This window comes from Gouania willdenowi, chromosome 6 (genome assembly GCF_900634775.1).
Source record: "Gouania willdenowi chromosome 6, fGouWil2.1, whole genome shotgun sequence".
NCBI lineage: Eukaryota > Metazoa > Chordata > Actinopteri > Blenniiformes > Gobiesocidae > Gouania > Gouania willdenowi.
The window spans coordinates 38,016,083-38,034,746 of record NC_041049.1 but is presented as its reverse complement, the minus strand read 5'-3'; the positions used below and the strand labels follow the sequence as shown (position 1 = coordinate 38,034,746).

Below are 18,664 nucleotides of genomic sequence, written 5' to 3'. Positions count from 1 at the left end.
CATAAACTACAAAAAACCTGATGTTTAAAGTGTATTACTACATTTCTTGGGTTAAAGCACTTGAAGCTGTATGTTAATAAACCCTCTAATAATAATGCTGTGTGTTATTGACACTCAGTTGGTCCTGGTCCAGTACACAGTTTACTTTCAGATATTACTTTTAGACTCCAAAAATAAAATAACTAATCAAATAACATACATTGACATACATGGCTACAAGTTGAGTGTAGTTGATGACTACCCATCATTCAAAAGTTAAAAAATCCCTTCTTGTGAATCAACTGAAACAAAATTGGCAACAAAAACCAAAACCAGTAAAACATCCAAAGTGGGACTTTTCTGTTAAAATTAGTAAATCCCCTGTAGCTTTATAAAACCACATATTTGTTTCTTGTCTCCAATCTGTATTAATAAGTTTTAAAAATTCCTTTTGTAATCATGTGATGTTACCGATCGATATTGTTTGTACCAGGGTTGTGGTGAATTACATTTTTAAGTTACAATTACATTTTCAATTACCCATGTTCAATTAAAATTTTATTACAATTACAGTGACCAGCATTTTTTCCAATTACAATTAAATTACAATAATTTGTATCCCCAGAAAGTCAATAACAATTACAGTATGCTCTCAATTACTAAAGTTCAATTACAATTAATCACATTTACTGAGCCTGAAATAAATAACCTAATAAAAATTTACCTCCCTCGTATGATAACGAGTCATAAATCAGCTGTAAAATACACTAAAAACAATTATCTATCATCTGGTTCTTTCAATTATAATTAACCCCAACCCTGGTTTGAATTAACCAGGACACTGATTCATTTTCAACTTTAATAAATATTTAACGCTACTGTCGACCTTCCCTAGTGTTGTGGTAGTCAAGACCGGTCTTGGTCTCGAGACCAAATTTTAATGGTCTCGGTCTCGTCTCGGACTCGGCATTTTCTCTCAAGACCGTTCGAGACCAGCACTAATTCCTGCTATTTTAAAACTTTTTTATAATGTGATAAAAACACGGATAAGAACGGGATAAAACAATCCTTTATTCATTCATTAATCCACCCCGTATAATGACCGCAACCTTCCTTAATGTGACTTGAGTGACGTGTGTGTACGCGCGTCTGGCTACGGTGTCAGTTTGGACCGCGGAGCAGAGGGAGATATGAACTAATCACCGGTAAAAATCTCAGTAAAACTCCAGAAAACAATCACCAGTAATAAATATTATCTCCCTGGCGTCATCGCTTCAAGTCATCGCTTCAAGTTGCACATGCGCAGAATCACTCATATAACTGTAAAAAGGTCTTATATTAGTCTATTTTCTTTTTTAAGTGGTGTTTTTTTGTGTCTTTAGACTCCAATTACATTTATGTATATAATATGTTCCCCACAAAATAAACAGGTTCACAATATAATTATTTTTTTGTAGTTTCTGTTTCCACTGAATCCAGAATAATAATAATAATAATAATTCTCAACAATAACTATTGATTGATTTGTCGCATGACTGTTTCAAGGTTTGGGTTTGTTTTATTTAGTTTCACATCTATCTGTAGCTCTATGTTTTTTACGCTGCTGACAACTTGTTTGTAGTTTTATTTCAGAAAGTTTCACTTTTACAGTTACAGCTGGAAACCTTTGTTAATTGAATATTCTAGTTACATTACAGCAATCAAATTAAACTATATCAACTAAGTGAATTAATAAAATGGCCTGTGTAAAGGCTTTTTCAAACTAAAAAATTATCTTGTGAAATCTGTGACCTGTACAACTCAAAGAATCTGAATGAATCATTATTTCTTGGCAGAAATGCTTTTAAACACTTGCTGTACATTAAGCTGACATAAAAATCTTGTTTTCAAATATGTAGAATATTGTGAATTTATCAGTAGCAGTAGTAGTTTTAATATTTTAATTAATTTTTTGCAGGCACCTTTTTTGTCCGTCAAATGTATTTAAAATGAACTAAAATTAAAGAGAGAATGTTATTTAACTGTCGAACCTTGTCATAATTATTTTTATTTATATATTTTTTTAAATTGAAAAAAAAAAATGTTTATGGTCTTGGTCTTGGTTTGTCTCGGTCTTGGTCTTGACTCGGTCTAGGCTCCCGAAAGTCTTGGTCTTGTCTTGGTCTCGGTGCATTCTGGTCTCGGGCAAGTCTTGGATAGTGTGGTCTTGAACACAACACTAACCTTCCCTTCAAATCAATCAGTAGATACGAGGGAGTCCTGCTGCTCCCTAGGAGACGAGGACCATCGTACACCCAGAGAGGGGGAGGAGTTACTCCATAGAACAAATAACATTTACAAGCTCAGATTAATCAATAATCCTACACTTTAATCAATAAAACACACCTAAACATCTATTTATTTATATATTCATAAATCGTTTTTTAATCTGCTTCACATCCTTCATTCTGTTAAGTTATGACACAGATTTGTGACCAATCTCAGAGCAGCCAGTCAGCTCACACATTGCAGGAACTTTATTTAGTTATTGGTATTAAAGATTTGAGATTATTAAAAGGCCAGCGCCGGAGGACCTCAGGACCGAGAAGGCTTATAGGACAAAAGTAGTTCTGAAAGATAAGAAGGCCTAAGTCCATTAAGACACTTAAAAACCAGTAAGATAACCTTAAAAACAATCCTGAAACACACGGGGAGCCAATGCAGCAATTTTAAAATGTGCGTAATGTGTCCCCGCCTCCAGGTCTTCTGTAATAATTGCAAACTTGAAATACTCTTTTTGGGAAGACCAGAGAGCAGGGCATTATAGTAGTAAATTTGACTAGTGACAAAAGCATGCATTAGCGTCTCCGTTTTGGCCTGAGAGAGAATGGGGCGGACTCTGGCTATGTTCTTCAAATGATAAAAACCTAATTTTGTTATTTTTTTTTATGTGAGGGACAAAAGTGAGCTCAGAGTCTAAAATAAAGCCCAGTGCCCGTATTCACGAAGCCTCTCTGAGAGAGCAAGGAATCTTAGCTCAAAAGTGATCCAGGAAGTGTCTGAGAGCAACTCAGAGCAAGGAGTTGACAGAAACGTTTATCTTAGTGAGGAGGTGTGGTTGACCTCGTTGCTGGGTATGATTCAGTCTGCTAAAAACTATGATTGGTTGTTAAAGAAAGGGAAAAAAAAGAAAAGGGGAAAAAAAACACAACTAGCTCCTAGTAATGAATAGAAAATAAAATCAACTGATCATACTTGGACTGCATTAAGAAATGTGTAATCATGAAATATTAATTTAATTCATTCATTCATTTTCAGACCCACTTATTCCTGTTCAGGGTCACGGGGGTCTGCCGGTGCCAATCTCCGGCTTAATTTAATTCAGCAAAATTGAATTAATTTGTACACAGCTTAAAATGTTTGAACCTCATTCATATGCTGATTATTATATTGATTTATTTATTGTAGTTAACTGTCTACGTTGGAAATTTACCACTTTTGTGTATTTGATACTAATGGTGGAGCAGACACAGCTGTCAGTGATTACTGTGATTGCTGGAGCTGCTAATCAATGCATCGTTCCCTTTCCTGTGTGGCACAAGATACAAGTATGAAGCAGTGTCACCTGCTGCAATCAAAGCAAGGGCGGAGATTACAGCACACAGAGAAGGGAGCAAACAAATCGCGCAGCAATACAAGGCTGCTAATACGTTACACTGTGTGAGAAAAGTCAGAGTTAGAATAATTTTATTGCCAGTTAGAGTTTAAAACAATACAACTTGGTGGATGGTGTGAAAAAACTAAAACAAACCAGAAACACAATCATAATAATTGATAATAATATTATTATTATTAATAATAATAATAATAATAATAATAATAATAATAATAATAATAATAATAATAATAATAATAATAATAATAATAATAATAATAATAAGGCTTCTTAAAAGTCCTCCTCACTACTCCTAACAGTTTTACACCTTAGGAGCTCTTTTAGGGCCTAAGATGCTTTGTGAATAAAAAATTCTAAGAAAAATCTTAAAATTCGAGGAATTCTAAGATTTTCTAAGAGTGACATCACTAAGAGCTACTTTTAGCCTTAGGGTGCTTTGTGAATACGGGCACAGGTTTTCAACTTGTGTAGAGGGAATCAAAGATGCTGTTTGAAATTTAGGTAAAAGTTTCTCTCTCTGAGCCTCAAAACCAAGAACTAAAACTCCAGTTTTGTCCTGATTAAGCTGGTGAAAGTTTTCTGCCATCCAGGCTTTGATATCTAAAATACAGGTAAAAAGAGTGTAATCTCCAGCAGAAGTGTGGAAGTTGACTCCGTGCCTCCTGATGACATCCCCAAGAGGTAGCATATACAGATTAAATAAAACAGGGCCTAAAATTGATCCCTGAGGCACACCACATGTTATTTTATGGACCTTTGAGGAGAACATATCCAAACTTACATAAATGTTCTGTCTGTGAGGTAGGATAAAAACAGCACCAGAGAGGCCAACCAAGTGTTTGAGTCTATTCAAAAAAATTGTGTGGTCTACGGTATCAAAGGCTGCACTAAGGTCCAGTAGAACCAACACTGTAAGCTTTTTCATGTCCAGGGACCTCATTTATAAACACTGCATACGTACAAAAGAAAGCGTACGCCACATATAAGCAAAGTTTGGGATTTATATAAAACAAACCTGGCGAGATAATGTGCGCATCTCCACGGCAGCTCTGACCCTGCCGTATGCACAAAATCATGAAAAAGGGCAAACTCCGACACCAACAGCAGAAGGATGACATTAAATACTGCTCTGTAAAATGTATACATTTGTGTGAAATAATCAAACATTGCACATTTCACAATACAGATCATATATGAAGGATATATTTGCAAAAATGAAGGAAAAAATATACTGATGCCCCAGGGAGTGAGTGACGTGCGCGCGCCTACAAATACAGTTTTATATTAATAAGAATTGTAATTAAAATCACATGATCATTGCACAAAACTGCTGATAGCTGTTATAAAAAGAACAAACTCACAATGCTTGAAGACGCACAGTGACTGATCTGGCACTGCTGAAGGACGAGGCGCACGGGAGACTCTGGAGGGAGCGGGTCTACAGACATCAGAGAGACATACAGACCGGACCCCCCATGAGGACGCGGTGCTGCGGGAGGGAGGACGAGGCTGCGGTGGGAGGGAGGACGTAAACACCCTGACACTGATGAAAAAATATAGTTTTACTTTAAACTAAATATTGTGAATAATGTATAATTCCAAAAGACCGGTAAAATTTTATTATTTCAAACAGGAAATACAATTTATTCTTATGCTTCTGGCTAATATAGTGCATCTGTGTATCCCTCCACCTGATCACCTCAGTCACAGTCTGACTCTCTGAGGGAATGCAACGCGATCTGCCTTTCTATCATTCATAAATGCGCACTGTGTGACCAAATTACGCTATCCTCCTTGTGTCCGCCTCAACAATTAATACCCCTACCTCGCATTGAGTGAAATTTGTTTTATTTGCTCGTTTTCCCACTCGGTCCACCGTGGAATTCGTATTAATGAATATTCATTAAGGGTGTTCACCTGACCTTTTATAGGCACCGTATGGGCAAAGCAAGGTGTTTTCTCACGTACGACAACTATCCACATTGATTGTGATTTAAAACGCAAACAGGCGTGGGACGTACGTGCAAAATCAATTATAAGTCATAAAAAATACAATTGTACGCACTTCCTGGTTTTCAGAGTACACCAGCTGAAGTGTGTTTACCTAGGCACACTTTTATAAATGAGGCCCAAGGTTGTGCCTAATGTTTTTTAAAATCCTTAGTAGGGCAGTCTCTGTGCTGTGGTTCACTCTAAAACCAGACCAAAAATATTAAAATCAGCTAAAAATTAATTCATTTGAATAAAAACAAGTTTTTGTAAAATGTAAAATAATTAAATTCTAAATTGCTCTTCTTCAAATGGGGCCTCACCACTGCTGCTTTTAAGGCCGCAGGGAAGGTTCCCGTCTGAAGAGAGCATGTTAAAATGTTTAGAAGTTAATACCTGAAAGATCCATAAAATGTTTTAAAAAATGAAATGGTGATTGGATCTAAAAGACATGTGGTGGGTTTTCTGAGGAGAAATCTTTATCAAACATCTCAGCATTAACCAGAGCAAAACTGTCCTGTGTTTTGACAGGTAAGGATAGTCATTCAGGACTGTTTAAAACCATGCTACAATTTGATAAAATATTACATCTAATATAGGGCTGCAACGAACAACTATTTTAATAGTCAACTAGTCATCGATTATTGAAACGATTAATCGACTAATCGAATGACAAATCGTACAATTATTTGCTCTATGTTGCTACAATCTTTTAAATTTGGCCTGAGTCAAATTACGACAAATAAAAACAATAAATAAATAAAACAATTTCCAACTTTAAGTGTAAACAGGTTCCTTACAAACACAAATTAAATTGAATACGTCATTACTAGAATTTGCTTCAGTAATAGCATTTACACATTAAAAAAGCTACAATAGCTGCTGACTCAGAGTTAATGAGCTGATATTTTATGGAACATGTTACAGCTTGTGTATATGGGTTACTCCATTAGCGCTATTGTATATAATTTATTTCCTCATTTAAAATGAAATTATTTTCGAATAAAAATAAAGCACATAAAAAGCAAAAATAACCGCAATAGTGTTTTTACTGTTTAACATAAACCACTGCTGCTGAATCCAGTTTATTGTGTATCTGATAATGAGTTACATAAAGTTATGGTTGGTAAATATCTCACTGATTTCCTATAATTAAACTAGATCAGACTTGTTGATTTAATCATTAATATACTGAGAGCATTACTAATGGGATATTCTGGTGTAATAATGACAATATTTACATTACTGTCTAATGGGGCCAACTTTGTCTGTGAACACATGAGATATAATTAAAAATATTGCGTTTCACAAGTCGGGATGGATGAATAGTGATGATAGTTTTATGCCAAAATTTATTTCAGATGACGTGTGACATGTTAGCTTTTATCTTTCCATAAAAGTGTTAAATCTAGCCATTAATAAATCTGTGGCCCTTTGTAGTTTATTGACAGTAAGATGTGCACTTTTTTGCTCTTAGCCCAGTCTTATGTGATGGTGGGTTAGCTTAGCTTAGTTAGCTTTAGTCCTCTTTCCAGTTGATAACAGGGCTGTCAAGTCTTGAACTCAGTTCAGAGTGAGACTTTGGCTGCAGCGGCGGTTAGGGTACTAAAATCTGATAAAAGACGCATACTATTTATTTAGCATTTAACATTTCTTACTGCAGGGGTGCTTATCGTGTGTGTGTGTGTGTGTGTGTGTGTGTGTGTTTATGGTTAGCGTTGTTTAATGTAGGTGTTAGTGGCAGGTTTTGAGACCTTCAGCACAGGGGAAATTCTGCCATTGCCTATTTAGATTAACTAGGCATTTGCATGTATTTGTAATAGACGTTGCAGGAACACAGTAGCCTCTTGGGAGAGACAAAAAGTTAGTAAAAAACAACTTAAATATGTTTAGAACTACAAATGAAATTCCTTCTGTTGATTCTTGTTTTTTATTTTCTTTATTTTTCCATTGAAAGAGGCCATTACAGATCAAAATAAATTCACTAATCAATAGGGATAGGCGATATTGACAACAAAAAAATGATCCCAATAATTTCTGGGATTTATCACAATAATGATAAAAATTACGATCAATAAAAACTATAAATAAAAAATAAAAATAAAAAACATAATTAGTGTAAACGGGTTCTTTACAAACACAAATAAATCCGAATACATCAACATTAGACACATTTAAATAGGCTACAACATCTGCTGACTCAAAAAGTTCATGAGCTGATATTTTATGGAATATACAGTATTTGTGCATGTGGGTCACCCTATTAGTGTTACTGTATGTAATTCATTTATTTCCTCATTTGAAATAAAATTATTTAAAAAAAAAAAAAACACATGAAAAGCAAAAATAACAGTGTTTTTACTGCTGCTAAATCTTGTTTCATTTATCTGATAATGAGTTACATAAAGTTATGATTGATAAATAACTCTGATTTCCTATAATTAAACCAGATCAAGCTGATGATTTAATCATTCACTATATTTTGGTGTAATAATCACAATAGTTACTTTAGTCTAATGGGACCAGCTTTGTCTGTGAACACGTGAAATATAATTTAAAAATTACAATTTGGGACGGATTAATAGTGACATTATTATTTATGCTAACATTTATTTCACACAACGTGTGACATGTTAGCTTTTATCCTTCCACACGAGTGTTAAATCTGACAAATAAATCGGTGGCTCTCTGTGGTCTTATGACAGTAAGACTTGTTCTTTTTACTTGGCCTGTTCCTTATTTGGAGTGGTTAGCGTTAGCACTTAGCTCAGTCTGTGTGTCGGTGTGTTAGCTTAGCATAGTTAGCTTTAGTTGAGTTTCCAGTTCATAATCGTTGCTGCGGGTTCATCTCTGTCCCCGTGTTTGTGGAACTTTGGGTGGATCTGACGGAGGAACTTGAATCACTTCCCTTTGTTGGATGGTTATCTGGTTTTAACCAAGTAGCGGTCCGTGATGTATCGCAGCACGGCAGCTTCTGGTAGCTGAGACGAGCACCACACAGACGGCGGTGTGTGAAGGTAGCGGTGGACGTCAGAATTTCCGTAGACAACGTTCCGCTCCAGAGAATATTGACAACAAACTGGGACAGTTTTGGCCCGTGGAACACGGTTTTTTTGGGGCATTATTAGCTAAATTGAGGGGCAAATGGCCCGTGGCTCTCGCTAATTTCCGACATGGGAATTTATCGTTTATATCATGGGACGACATATTTTTACCGGTGAGAATGTTTTTGATGATAAATCATAAACAATAAAATATCGCACATTCCTACTAATCAATCAATCTTTATTTGTATAGCATCAATTCATGACAGAAAGCAGGTAAAAGACCTTACTGTTTGTTATCTAAATAAATAGAGGTAGGCAATTTTTATCACAGTGGGGCAATCAAAAATTTGTTTGTTTGCACGGAGAGTCACATAATCAACATTAATGTGAGCATTAGAATAATGACCAATTTGAGCATTAATACAGTGTTTTTCTGAGGAGTATTCCATAAAGCGTGTTATGCTCAAACTCTGAGTATGTTCAGGCTCAAATGAGGGAAACTCTGAGTATCCCATTCCTAAACGCGAGGTATGTTCTTCTCTGAGTATGTTACCATGGCAACATTGTCCGTGAACTAAACCTGGTCGCTGGCAGGTTTTATCAAAGAAACCCTGGGTTTCTACTTGGCTCCGCCCACCTGAACACCGTTTCTGAACACTTTAATGAACCTTAATACTTTTCTCTGAAACACATTAGTAACATCACACACCACAGATGTGTTCACATCATTACTAATGTTGTGTTGTTTTAAGTTTTTTTTTTTTTTTGTGTGTGTGCAAACGGTAGTTTTCTTTATAAAATTGTGGATGTAGGTTGAGGTTGATCTGCATTAAAACATCTACTGACGTCTGTCGTAAAGTTCCCTGAATACAAACCTGTGGATAATATAAAGGAGGATATGATAATTTAAATGAATCCACTTTTAAGGCTCGATTGTTGTTGATTTTGATTAAAAGGCAGAGTCTGAAGATTATTCAAAACTATTAGTATTTTTACTGTTTGTATTGGACTTTGCCTGTCATTAAAATGGGGATGTGTGAAGTGGAGGAGGGAAACCGTCAGGAATAGGGATGGAGCAGGACTGGATAGCGTACCTTATGTTGGAAACCAATACCTGGCTGCCCAGCCTGCTCGAGTGGATCCCATCCTTGCGTATAAAGATGCTCAGTTCCAAAAAAGGTTAAAATTGTCAATAAAAACAATGTTGTAGGTGGTGCAGGTGGAATGGAGCCAGGTGTTGAGACTCAAAAGACAGCTAAAACGCTCTGTGCTGGGGGACAACACAGGCAGAGGTCCTCTAAGCCACACTGCCAGTCCACATGTTTTAAAAAGATTAAAAAGCATGGGACGAGCCAGCGACGATGAGACAGGATGTGGAAGGGGCAATCAGGCCGCTGCACGGAGGTTCAGCCAATAGCCAGGGGACCGCAGCGCTGTGTTCCTCAAAGCGCCGGGCCACCGCATCGCGCAGGAGTCCCTGTCGTGCCAAGGAGGCGGCCACCGCAGCTTGGGTGGAGGAGGTCAGGGACGCAGCTGCACCGCAGCTGGAAGAGGTCACTGCAGGCAGAGTAGAGGAGGTTGTGGGAGCAGGACAGTCATGGGTCAGGGAGGTGAACCTGTGGGCCAGAACCAACCGAGGGGGAGATGACTCCCTGCGTCTCCTACCACAGGACACGACATCGGCTCACCGGGATGTCCGTACCCATGCCGTGGAGTCGAACATGCCGGAGCATAAGAGGACGACACTGGATCCCACTGGAGGGTGTCCGGGAGAGGCGACCAAGGCTCCACCGAAAGCCCAAAGCAGTCTGCCAAGGAGAGAGCAGACACCCGGGGGAGGAGAGCCACGAGGCCAGCGAGGACGAGTTCCTTCCTCTGAAGCTTAACAGAGAGAAGTCAAATATCCTCTCTCAGGTCAGCCACAGCACTGTAAACCGTGAGCACTTTCCAGCTGCCTGGAGTGTTGGTTGACGTTACATTCAGCAATGCTCATGCTGCTTGGTGCTCACGCTCTCTAAATTTTAATATATAACAAACAGCTACAATACGTCAATGCTAAATAATTAGCATTGATGTATTGTAGCAGTTTGTTCTGTGTGAACTTTATTGATCCAATCAAACTGTGACTGTAGAAACATGGAGAGATTCTAACAGTTAACGATCCAAAGTGCTCCCGAATGATTATCTGCTGTTGTCCTTCAGCTGATACACATTAACTAGTGAACATGAGTGTGTGTGATCCATTGTGAATGTGCGTTTGAACCATGAGTGACTGTTGGGAATGTGTAGAAACCATCATCAAGTGATCAATGAGACTGAGTATCTCAATCCTGGGAGTAACAATTGCTGCTTTCCATGGCAACAGCTTTGTGATGCTACTGTGCTTACCCTCTGACTCCTCCCACCATGGACGTTTTTTTTTTAATCAGCATTGTTAATCAGTTTTTTTTTTTTTTTAAACTCTTTTGTAAATAGGACTCTTGTTTTGAAGTTAACAGAAAGTTTAGTCAGTAGAACAATGGAGGATCTCTGAAAATGTGTGAATGAAATGTGTCTACATGCTTAAAATGCTTTCAGAACTTAAAAAAAGGTGGCTAATCTCAGTGTGCTTCAGGTTTTTGTCCTAGTAAGTACCAAATACATCTTGAGAAACTTGGAAGTATACTTCAGTGGGAACTAAGGCGAGACATCAAATTTTAATCGTGACCACGATTTTGGCCTCCACGATTAAATTAATCTGATTGTCTTCTCCATTTAATAAGTAAGTATGTAATGTTTTATTTCTATAGCACCTTTCACAGACAGAGGTCACAAAGTGCTTTACATATCCACTCATTCACACACCAATGGGACTGAGCTGCCATGCAAAAATGCGGGCTCTGCTGCATATCTAATCAGGCACTTTTCAACCCTAGTCAGCCAAACACCAGGAGGCAAACACATGATTAACGCTTTATTGGGCTACCTTAATAACACAAGCGAGCAACCTTCAGCGAGATTGATGAGAGCGAGTCATGTCGAGCGACCAACCTGTGGCGCTGCTTTTTCTTATATATGTGGTTTCTGTTAATAAAATGCAACAAGTTGACATGCTCTGGTGGTCAGCCTGGTGTGTTAACCATAAGACCTGCCCCTCTGCTTCAGCTGTTGGCTCGGATGAAGCCAGGTGGAAATAAAACATGGATCTGTCATCAAGATGTCAGTCTATCCCTCTCCCTCTTTGTTTTTCCTCCGAGACTCTCACACAGGATGGATGTCGTACCTGACAACAAGCAGGACGATGTGAACAATCAACTAGGTCTGGATCATCAGAAGAATGTTCTTCATCCATTATTTACACATTCTCAGCTCTGACAGCAGCAGAGTGAGAGTAGAGATAAAATTAAACATTACAAAAGAAGGAGAAGCAGCAAATTTTGGATGTAGAAAGAAACTAATTGGAATCAATGGGTATGAACATATTTATGCAATCTTTATTATATATTTATTATTTAACACACACACACAAACTGCATTTTCTGCTGAAAATTACAGTTACAGTCTCTTTAACTTACTCACTGCCATTGACGTAAAAATATGTCACTACATCAGGCTTGTACTATGATGTAGTGACCAACAGTGTTTGGAATAATGGCGTTAGGTAACGCGTTTGTTTTTCAGTAACGGGGTAATCTAACTAATTACTTTTTATGCCGTTACAACGCCGTTATAGTTACTTGAATGTTAAATGCGGTGCATTACATGCATTGATTAAATAAAATGTTATCCGAAAGCATCCCCGGCTTCTGAATCAGCTGTTGTGAGGAGGTGGGTTAAAAACAAGGTGAGCGACTATGATTGGCTTAGGCTGCGTCATGTTTCATGGTAGCCAATCAGAGCCGGTGTTTTTACACATGTGCCAGCAAGAGGAGGCGGGTTAAAAACAAGGTGAGCGATTACGATTGGCTAAGGCGACGTGCCAGCACACACACGCACACGCACACGCACACACACACACACACCAGATTGGATGAAGCAGCAGAGATGGTGAGCGTGGAGCAGTCTGATGAAAAGTTGACATTTTTAAGGTGACGATACAAACACTACTTTAAATTAATTGTGGTCAAAGGCAAGAACGTGTATGTGAAGTGCTCATTATATCCAAGAGAGAAGACTTTGTCGACATCTGTTGTAAGCAACTCAAAATTAATGAAGCACCTCACGACACACGCATCTAAAAAATGTGAATTATTTGACATAGATCAACTTTTTTTTTTTTTTCTTTTTTTAATAGTAACGCAAATAGTTACTTTCCTTGGTAATGAGTTACTTTTATTATAGAGTAATTTAGTTACTAATGCAGTTACTTTTTTGAACAAGTAGTGAGTAACTATAACTAATTACTTTTTTAAAGTAACGTTCTCAAAACTGGTGACCAACTGGTGCAAAGTAGGAGGCAGCAGTGCACCTTTGGATGAAGGATTGGCCATGATCGGCAGAGGTCAAAGGAAGAAGAAAGGAGTTTATGAGACAGAAAAATGCACTACAAGAGTTGATAATGAAGCTCCCAGCAGCTGACACTCGACCAGAGCATGTGTGGGACTAAGTGGACTATTGAGAGTGTCACGATCGTGAAAAAAAACAATCAACGGACCAACAAAGCGGTGACACTCAGCATGTCCGGGAGGAGGAGAAAGTTGCGTGTGTGGAGACTGACAGGGGAGAGACTTGGAGGAACGCCAAAATACAGTAAGCAATCCATTCAACTCTGACCCAGATAGCAAAATAATAATAATTTTGCCATCAACAGCCCAGTCAGTGTTGTTTTATAGAAGGAAACCAATGTTGAGGTGTCACTAGAGCAAATAAAAATTGCTTCAAAGTCACTGAGATGTTTTTTCAGAAAAAGCCTTTTTTCTCAGTTTTTTGTCAGAAACTGACAATTTGTGTGAAACCTTCCTATTCAACTGCTGATTACAGAAGAACGAAACAAGCTAGAAACAAGAAAAAAATAGAGTCTAATCTTTCAGAATCTGGTTTCAGATTTTAGATCGTCATAGTACAAAATATTCTGTGGGTCTTCAAAAATGAGTCAAAATGCTCTAAAATGGCTTGCAGTGAGGGGGTAGTCGTTCTAAAACTGGCTGGCAGTGAATGAGTTAACTAACTGGGTTTTCCCGTCAGTTTGGATCATTTCCGAATGTGTAATGTAAAATAAAACTTAGCCAAATCAAAGTGCTGCTCTCTGCTCATTGGCTTCTCATCAGAGGATCACAGTATAATATAATTTATACAGTGATCAGTCATACAGACGATAGACCATGGACAGTCACACATCACACCATCCTCCTCTGGGACTCTTTCACATGATGAAACAATGAGAGATTCGCTCAGAGACAACATGCTCCGGACCAGTTAGAAACTAGTTAATTTGGTGCACACACTGACAACCGAGCTTTAGGAAGTACACAACTAAAATATACATTTTTTACACTTCCCTTTTACATTTATCATTGCTGAAAAGGGATTAATATATATCACCAGTTCTGGAGGTTGTATTTTTCTATTTCCAAAGTCGAGGTTGTGCCAAATTGGAAACAGCATGTTAGTTTTTAATTGGACGTTTGTAATGTCCAGTACTTTCCACCATGCAGTCAGGATGGAGGCAATCAGTGGGTTTTTAAAGCCGTTGTGACGTTTGAGAGTCGCAGTGATAAAAGGAAGATCTGAGAGTTTAATGTGTTTGCAGCAGTGGCGGATGCTTTAAGACTACAAGGGAACCTCAGCTTCCCCTAAAATCAGTGGTCAAATATGTAGTGTTGTGTGTACATTTCATTGACTAAATATATGACAGAACACATGTATGTTTAGTTCAGAATCAGCTTCTTATAACAGGAAACTGACAGTGACAGCGTGACGTTCTTCATTCATTACCGCAGCGTCACAGTGTTAATAAACAGTGGTGAAGTTCAGCTTCAATTGACTACAATGGGAGAGGATTTAGGGGTTAATCCACTGCAGTCAAACTAGACGTTCATTGGATAAATGCTCGGTTATGACGCACTTAGTCCCGCCCATCGGACGCCGGGCTTCACAGGAGGTCTATGGAGCAGTGGGCTGGATCTGTCTGTTCCGGACGCTGGAATAATGGATGATGATTGGATGATCTGTCTCAGGCTAATTCAATTTTGATTGACAGCGAAATGAGCCAATCAGAGAGTATGAAGTTGTAAGCACACAGGCGGGTTTTTCAAATATTTCAGTCCGTTGCTCTGTGTTGACACGGAGACTTTGCTGATCCTCTCATAGCGAATTAACTTCTGACAAACCTAGTGTCTGTTTTTGGTGTTTGTGGAGACTGTTACTGCTTGTGTTGTGAGACTTTTGACCAAACATTCACACTCCAGCGCGCGCGTGCGTGTGTGATAATCTACAAATAGTTGTTGACAACAAAATGTGAATTCTACTAGAATTCACATTTAAATAAAAAGATACATTTTCTGAAGTAGGCAGAAAATGAGCTTCCCCTGCATGAAAGACCAGCAGCCGCCACTGGTTTGCAGTCTAACTGTTCTATTTCTAGCCAGGTGTTGTAGTATTCTTTTTGTTTTAGCAATTTGGTTAAATATCATATTTGGTTTGCTACGTGAGAATGCATGAAGTTGGGGGCTTCTAGGCCCCCCTCTCTCTTATTTGTCTGAAGGGTTGAAAGTCTAATTTTTAAATGTTAATTTTGGTGTCTTTCAAACTTCAGCAGAGGATTTAAAAATGATTTTAAAACATTTTCTGTTATCTTCTATTCAATAATCACAGAGTAGTCCTCTCTCTCTCTCCCTCCCTCTGGATCCTTGGTGTTGATTGGCTAATACAATCGGCCAGCTTGGAGGCGTCCTGTCCCAGCCAGCAGAGCACCGGCCTGTGGCTGGGGCAACGTCACTGGGTGGCAGCGGCGCAGTTGGCCGGGTTGGAGGCGACCTGTCCTGGCCAGCAGAGCGCCAACACTCCGCTTGAGTGGCTTCACTTAAGCTTGCTTTGGGTGAACCTTGTGTGTGTGTGTGTGTGTGTGTGTTTAATTTAGAATTAAATTTGCATTAGGAATTAAGCATTTACAATGTCAGTTTGAAGAGGATTTAACTTTTATTTTAAATGAAAGAGGAATTAAAGCTCCCATGTAAATATCAGTGTCTCAAAGTGTTTCTCCAGGCATAACTTCATGCTGGTGCATGTACTCATTTAAATATATGAAAACACAATAGTTATCACTCTGCATATTTCACAACTAACTTAAATGTCCTTGACGTCGCACTTCAAACACAATCTCATTTGACCATCCATGAAAAAGCTACTTAACCTCTCACTTTTCTATAGCAATACATACTTCCTACAGACACTGCACTAGTTATTATAAACTAGTCAAAATCTCAGCCAATGTTATCGGCCGTGTCAAGAACATTGGTCGCCAATAATATTGGTCGATCCTTAAAATGGGAGGTGATATTTTCCCGTATCTGGTGATTTAGCAGCTGTTTCTTATCCAGATGTCGTTAGCTAAAGAGGAAACACACAGAAGATTTAAAAGCTCACAGATCTGCAGAAGACTGAACGTGTTTATATGTATAATGTATGTTTTTACACATTTTTAACAATGATAGAACATGCTGTTTTACATGAAGTTCTAAATGAATTAATGAATGAATGAGTGCATGTAAATATATTTTCCTGCTGTCATTCCCAATGAATGAATGAACAGAGACAGCTGAGCTGTGTTAGTTCAGTCCACTCCAGCTTCACTCTAAAGCTCTCAGTGTGTTTATGCAGGCATGAGTCCTGTGGGAAGAGCCAGAATTAGCTTTGGATGGTGAAAGGTCACACAGCAGTGGGAACAGACTAGAAATGTGTCCACTGCTACGTACTGGGACCACGTCTAGACTCAGGACATGAAACTAAACCAAAACCATCAGAATAAATCACATGTTGATGTGGAGAGGTTCAAAGTGTTTGTAGAACAGACTGAGTTTTAAATTTGAAACAGTAAAAGTTTTCTGCAGCAGTAAACAGAAAAGCAGCAGATTGAGCTTTAGCTTTTTAAACAAACTCAACACAATAAACACTGAAAAAAGTTAACACAGTAAAACCAGTAGCAGCAGAGCCTGTAGCAGTTGTTTTTGTGAAGCCTGTGTGGTATGTGTGCTAACATTCCAGCCTCACTCTGTAATTACACTCACTGAGCTCTGAGCACACACTGCTAACTGCACATTAGCCTTTAAAACACCGTCCGCTGTGCTAGGTGTCACGTAGCACTCCATGCTTTGTGTTAAACGTCAGCTTGTGTGAAATCTTTCCTCCATGTTTCAACGTGTTAGACTTTCATCACAATCACCTGATGACCACTGACTAGAAAACATAAGAACTAAAGCTTCCACACCTTCTCATTCAGTCTGAGCACTGACGCTGATCTAAACTGATGAATAATCCAAACACAAACTGCTCTATTCATGCCGTGGAGGCCACATAACACACCTCCAGCTCAACGATTAGGACCATCAGCTGAGAACCACTCAATACCACATTGTTCCTCGCCGCTCACCACTTGTTGGTCCTCCAGCTGCTTATCAGCAGAAAACAGGACCCATTCTCCCTCAGGACCTTTTCTCCCTCAACATCCATTCTTTCTCAGCGCCCGTTCTCCCTCAGCACCCATTCTCTCTCAGTAAGCGTTCTCCCTGAAGACCTGTTCTCCCTCAGGATCCGTTCTCCCTCCAATCTTTAATTTCCAAACGCAGAGTGCGAGCGGGCCATGACCCCACGTATCAGAAACTTCAAAGACAACATCAGAATCTATTAAACAAACGATGGGAGAGGCCTCCATCGTGTGAATGATTACAAACAGTAACAAAAAACAATAATTGGTCAAACTGAGCCATGGCCTCAGAGCACAAACAGCCAGCTTTGTTCACTCACATCTGTAGGAGAACAAAGGAGGGGCGTGTGTTGTCCTAGCCAACGTCTCTGCTCCACACTGATAAAAAACATGAACAATATCCTTTCCTCAGTCACCCCTTAAAGTGGCAGCACAAATAAATCAGAACACTGAGTCAGCAGATTAGGATTTATGCTGTATGAGCTAACTTTCGCACTGATTGACTTTAATTATCATGAAAACAGTAATACTCTCTATGTCAAAGCGAGTGCGCATAACTGTGCGCGTTACTGAGCAGTTCTTACTTTGGTAAGAGAAATATTTATAATCACGTTGAAGCCTAATATGCAACCTCAGCATCATCGTGCCTTAAAATATCCACAGGATGATGGAGATGATGAACATGCTCAGGTGTTTGCTCACCTGTTCAACCCACAGCTCGCTGTACTCTGAACAAAGGGAGGTTGTGTGTGTGCACACAATGCAGATGCACAATATAACACTATGCAAACCCTCCACCTGCTACTCACACACAAACAACCCAATGGTTTTCATGAGCCAAGCAGGAAAATAGTTTCTGTAATCATCAGTGTCACACAAAGTGAGTGTCAGTTGGTTAGTTTGTTTAGATAGTCACTAAGGTTGGAAGAAAAAAAATGGATTCAGTGATATATGAAGATAACTCACCACGCGATTATTGTATCAATCCAAAAAATGTCCAAACTGATTTTTTTTAATCATGTTTTTAACAATAAAACCATTTAATTGTGCTAACATTACAATCTGTTGTAGAAGCAAAAGTTAAACTTTTTTGAAAATTGTAATTTGACAGTTTGATAAACATACCACTTGCTTTTTATATTTGAATTACTGTTAGTTCCCATTTACTTGTTCTCACAAAAATAAATTGTATTTCATACCATTTTATACTTATGAAAGTGAAATTTGTAATTATTGATATTTCGATATATATCGAATTGTTTAGTATCGGAATATATCTTATTGTGACATGCAAATCATGAATCATGGAGCACAGCTCTATTAGTTACTAAGCTTTGGAAAGGGTTAGTTACTGTAGTTAATTAGTTAGTAACC

General features: G+C 38.5%; 1 protein-coding gene across 1 annotated transcript in view; it reads right to left on the bottom strand.

Annotated features, from left to right (window-relative positions):
• Window positions 1–18,664, bottom strand: part of slco3a1a (solute carrier organic anion transporter family member 3A1a) — a 57,322-nt gene that overhangs the window by 34,310 nt on the left and 4,348 nt on the right. The window lies entirely within an intron of this gene.